This window comes from Schistocerca cancellata, chromosome 3 (assembly GCF_023864275.1).
Source record: "Schistocerca cancellata isolate TAMUIC-IGC-003103 chromosome 3, iqSchCanc2.1, whole genome shotgun sequence".
In the NCBI taxonomy this organism is placed as follows: Eukaryota; Metazoa; Arthropoda; class Insecta; order Orthoptera; family Acrididae; genus Schistocerca; species Schistocerca cancellata.
In genome coordinates this window covers 456109789-456115849 of record NC_064628.1, presented here as the reverse complement: position 1 = coordinate 456115849, position 6061 = coordinate 456109789, and the positions used below count along the sequence as shown (strand labels likewise).

The 6061-nt window shown below is 41.7% G+C and overlaps 1 pseudogene; it reads right to left on the bottom strand.

The window, feature by feature from the left end:
• Nucleotides 1–1323: 1323 nt before the first annotated feature.
• LOC126177532 (5S ribosomal RNA) lies at nucleotides 1324–1441 on the bottom strand (annotated as a pseudogene).
• Nucleotides 1442–6061: the final 4620 nt, after the last annotated feature.

Sequence of the window (6061 nt, the reverse complement as noted above, 5' to 3'; positions counted from 1 at the left end):
AAACATACATTCTCTGAATTTCTTCCTCAAATTAAGGCCTATGTTTGATACTACTAGACCTGGAATGCTCTTTTTGCTAGTGATAGTCCGGCCTTTATGTCCTCCTTTTCCCATCCCGTGATGCGTTACTTTGATGCCTAGATAGCACAATTCCACTTTCTGATTACCAATCCTGATGTTAAGTTTATCGCTGTTCTCATTTCTGTTTCTTCTCATTACTTTCATCTTTGTTCGATTCACTCGTAATCCATATTCTATACTCATTAGACTATTCATTCCATTCAGCTGACCCAGTAAATCTTCTTCACTTTCAGTATGGGTAGTTATATCACCAGCGAATCTCATCATTGATATCCTTTCACCTTGAATTTTAATTCCATTCTTGAACCTTCCTTTTATTTCACTAATTGCTTATTCGATGTATGAACAATATGGGCGAAAGACTACATCCCTGTGTTACAACCGCTTAATGAGAGCTTTTCGTTCTTAGTCTCCCACTCTTATTGTTCCCTCTTCGTTCTCGTACGTAACGCATATTACCTGTCTTTCCCTGTAGCTTACCCCGATTTTTCTCATTATTTCGAAAATCTTGCACCATTTGACGAAGGCAAACAGTTTTTGCCGGTGATTTTTCTTCAGTCTTGTTTCCATTATCAACCGTAACGTCATAACTGCCTCTCTGGTGCCTGTACCTTTCCTAAAGACACACTGATCGTCGTCGGGTGGTTAAAATTAAAGTGCAGCTACTCACACAAGTCCAGTGGGAGCTGGAATTTGCGTGGGTGGCAGCGAAGCTTGGTAGATAATGAAACATGTTAATGTGGAACCGGTATACGCAGACAGAAATTAGTTCCAATCTTGGCCACCAGGTGCAAATCTGGCGCTGTGAATGCAAGCACGACTTATAGAAATGTTTCCATCCATAATGGTTTCGAAATGGGACGTGGGCAGAAAATGACAAGTGATTTTATTATTAACTATCAGTTAACACAGTTTGTTGAATATGAGCACCGGAGACGGCGACGAGATGCTGTACAGCGACAGATTTGCACCTGGTGACCATAACTGGAACTAATTTTTTGTCCAGAGTAAATCTGTTCTTCATTAACGCATTAGCGTATCTACCTAGTTTCGCTGCCATACGATAATTACAGTTATGCACTCCGTCTTCAGGCCACAAGTGGCCCATCGGGACCATCCGACCGTGCTGTAATCCTCAGATAAAGATGCGGATAGGAGGGGCGTGTGGTCAGCACACCGCTCTCCCAGTCGTTACGAGTAGCTCCTCAATTGCCATCACGAGACTGAGTGCACCCCGAAAAATGGCAACAGCGCATGGCGCCCTGGATGGTCACCCATCCAAGTGCCGGCCACGCCCGACAGCGCTTAACTTCGGTTATCTAACGGGAACCGGTGTAGCCACTGTGGCAAGGCCGTTGCCTGATAATTACAGTCCACCCAGGATTTCACTCAGTAGCTGCACTTTAATTAAAACCACCTGGCATGTTATAGCTGATCTTCTTCCTGATCAGCTCTGCACTTGTACTTCTTAAAGATTTCGGCTGATAGAAGAAGGTTACCAAGATTATAACATATTTTGTGAAAATTATGGGCTCGATGGATTCCAACATGTTCATACCGTGAAGTAAGATGAGATCTTACGATTACGACAGAAACGTGCACAGAATAGCAAATCAATAAAGTTATAAAGGGTATGTCATTTAACAGCAACCAGTCCTGCCCCACATTATTTTATTTCCTGATAAATCCAACTTTTGTAACAACCAGCAGATCAACTACCTTTTTGCCCTCATCATGTTTTTGTCTTCCAAAAGTTTCTCTTCCATTGTTCTTCTTGTGGTCTTCAGTTCGAAGACATAGTTTAATATGTTTAATTTTATGTAAAAATAATGAATCCTGAGTTTGACGCAATTTCATTCAGTAATTTCCTAGAAAACTGAGTTTTTCCAAATTTAGGATTCCGCTAAAAACGGAAGTTACAGACTGGAATTTTCAGTAGCATGTGTAACTATGTATAAAATCATCACCCTGAGGTCATTTATTGAACATCTACATTGTTTTGTAAAATTTGAAATTTGGTGGAAAAGCAGCAAATCTATATAGACTAATCACTTAGGTTTAGATAGACTAATCACTTAGGTTTAGCTTGGAAGTCGGAAAAACTCAGCACCATATTCTGAATACAAAATATTAAAGCTCTACCAGCTTTTCTAGTTTGCAAATATAATGCTCCAAGGTTCAGAATAAGCTGAACAGGCAGATTAGGAAAGGACAATTTACAACGAATTTCTCACAGGATGCGTATTTGTTTGTGTAGAGGCTTCAAATTCATTCAAATTATGTGGAGAACCTATCTCTAAATACTAGGCTCCACGATCAGACCCAACGATGCCCACCAGGCGCCCTGTCGTCCTATGCCATGTGGCGTCTTTCGGAGGCGGTGTCGGCGCACTGCGCTCGCATCCATTATCGGCTACCCAAGCCACGGAGCCGCTGCTTTTCGTTGACATGATTCAGCAGTTGACACATCAAGGCTTAGTAGACCTCGTTCCTGTCCTTGTAACAAGAAAAAAATCTCCTCTGGCATTAGAGGGAATTGAACACAGATCGTCCACTTTGTAGTCAGACATGATTACAACCGTGGTCGTCAGACGTGATTACACCTCAACTACGTAGGAGGACAAGAATGTTCCTCTAGTGTACAAAAATGTGACATTGATTTAAAAATCAACTGGGAAAGATATACAGAAATTTTAGAGTCGTATGTTTCCTTCACCGCCCGCACCGTTCCAGAACAGCGCATCCAGTCATTACGAGGGTTACTATTAATTGCAGTTGTTCGTGATCGAAACATGCCAAGACGAAGTAAATATTCCGGAATCCGAGTCAAGAACAGCTGCAAACATAAAAAACGCACAATTCGGTATCCCCAATGTAGCTTCAATCCCGCGTCCAGCCATCCTGATTTAGATTTTCCGTGATTTCCCTAAATCGCTCCAGGCAAATGCCGGGATGGTTCCTCTGCAAGGGCACGGCCGACTTCCTTCCCCGCCCTTCCCTAATCCGATGAGACCGATGACCTCGATGTTTGGTCTCTTCCTCCAAACAACCAACCAACCCAATGTAGCGAAGTTAGGTAAATCCCTTAATACTGGAAAATCCACTTGTATACCAGTTAGGTTCCTTTCAGAGAAAGCATATACGATAGCTCTCTCGATAAGGATCCGTACCTAGGGATTGGAAAGTCGCACAGGTCATACCAATACTGAGGAAAGGAAACGGGAGAAATCCAATTAATTACGGACCCATATCAGTGACGTCGATTCGCAGAAAGGTTTTGGAACATATACGTACTGAGTTCCAACTTTATGAACTACAACGAAGAAAACGATCTACTGACATTATCATCACGGATTCAGAAAATATCGTACTTATGAAACACAGGTACCAGTAATGAGTCTACCGACAGAGGATCTCAAATGAGGAGCTTTTCTTCAAAACTCGATATATGCAAAAATTTCAAAATTGAGTTAGCTGTGGTAATGCCATAATGTTGACCTTTCACATCAGCCCCTGAACGAAGTTTCAGTGAAAGTCGACTACTGACATGTATATGAACACTCCAAATAACGAGGTTTTAGCAAAACACGATATATGCATTCTTACACTCATAGCAAAAGCCGACAAATGCGTTATAATTACTCTCTCGTGTCTCGGCTCTCTTTCTGCAGTAAGCAGCTAACGATAAAGAAGTATACTGGCTGCCTTAAGCGATGTTACTCATTGTTGTAACAATATTTACTGGACTTAAGGTTTCACCTTCAAACGCTACAGGAATGAATGGGTGCAAAGCTCCTGGGCTTTGCCATGAAGGTATGTCTCACTTTCATGAACACATGACAGATTTCTTAATATTTCAGCACCTCAGCGCAGAGTAGTGGACGCCCAGAATGCAACACGAAAGAAAACAGTGACAGTGAAGTATACCACTAGAAAAAGGAATGGTGAAGTAGTGCCTATTTGTGTTACCACATTCAGAGTAGTGCCTGGCATGTCAAAGGATGGGTTATGCTATTTAACAAGCAGGTTCGATGATGGAGGAAATGATGATAAGAAGCCAGCTATTGCCTTTAAGAATGATATTTAAAAAAAGAACCATAAATGCAAAGAAAGCCACTATGAAATCGGGAAGTCTACTGTAGGTTATTTTCCTTCACATGTCACAGCCTATAAAAAGTTCAAGAAATTCTGTGAAGAAAGAAAAATCCATGCCAGAGGCAGGATTCGAACCTGCGACCGTAGCGGTCACGCGGTTCCAGACTGCAGCGCCTAGAAGCGCACGGCCACTTCGGCCTGCTGCAAGTATGTATATTACAAATATTTTAATACGTCACTGAGCACACCTCATTTCGATTCCTGCTCCAGTTGTAAGATTGGTTTAATCCATGTCTGCAGAAGAAGAGTTAACTACGAACTAGACACGGATTACATAAAACCCGTGCAAAGCGTTTTTTTATATAATGATGGAAGATAATCCTACTGTTATTAAGATTTGCTTTGACGTGCAACAAAACCAGCCAGTTCCAAATCTTTAGTGAGGTTTTCTATTCTAGACAAGTATGGATATTAAATCTGTACATCATGATCAATACTAAGAAGCAAAAAAGGGAAAGCATTGTTTTCTAAACCTGGTTGGAGATAGAATGTTCAAGAGGATGCAATGAAGTTGTTTCGGCTCTTCCGGATTTTCAATGTGACTTACATAAAAAACAACCAGACGATGGCATCAATACTGTACATCTGTTTCAGATCCTTGCAGCAGCCCAAATAAAAACAATTATATGATGGTGATGCTTACTGCGTTCTTTGAAAACAGCACAAAACTCAATAATATTCATCTCTTCTTCCCTGTTCGTGGCCATATTTTGTGAACATATCTTGTGTCCAGACGTAATGACCTTTTTAGACTCTGAGAAGCTCATCTGCAGAAACTAGCACGGTTTTAGGAAACAGCTGTCATGCGAGACACAGCTGACCCTCTTTGTGTATGACTTACAACAGGTTCCAGATACCGGCTCCCAGATGGATGCCATATTCCTCGACTTTCGAAAGGCGTTCGACTCAGTTCCGCACTGTCGCTTGCTCCAAAAAGTGCGTGCTTACGGTCTATCCGATGGCATATGCGGTTGGATAGAAAGTTTTCTAACAGGCAGAGAGCAGTATGTCGTCCTCAATGGGGAGACTTCAACAGAAGCAAGCGTAACATCAGGCGTGCCTCAGGACAGCGTAATAGGTCCGCTGCCTTTTACGATTTACATAAACGTTCAGATTGATGGTATTGACAGCGGCATTAGACTGTTTGCTGATTATATTGTAATCTACAGGAAAGTATTATCACACGAAAGTTGTGAACAAATCAATGAGGATTTGCAGAAAATAAATGCGTGGTGTAATGACAGGCAGTTATCTCTCAATATTAGTAAGTGTTACCTACTGTGTATAACAAAGCGAAAATCCCCATAAATATACGAGTACGAAATAAATGTCCAGTCTTTGGAAGCCGTAACATCCGTCGAAATGATCTCAAATGGAACGATCAGATTACACAAGTAACCGGTAATGCGAACTCTAGATTGCGGTTTATTGGTAGAATCCTGAAGCGAAGCAGTCCTTCGACAAAGGAAATTGCTTACAATATTTTAGTTCTTCCGGTCTTGGAGTACTGTTCGTCTGTGTGGGACCCATACCAGTTGGGTCTGATTCAAGAGATTGAGAAGGTCCAGAGGAGAGTGGCAAGATTCGTGACTGGTACATTTAGCCATCGCGAGAGCGTTACAAATTTCATAGAAAGTTTGAAGTGGGGCACGCTTGCAGATAAGGCGACGCGCTAAACGTAAGGGGCTGCTCACTAAATTCCAAAATTCGATCTTCGCCGAGGATGTAGAGCATGTATTATTACCACCAACTTTCATATCGCGCAATGATCACCATTCAAAGATAAGGGAAATTATAGTTCGTACTGAGACGTTCAGACAGTCGT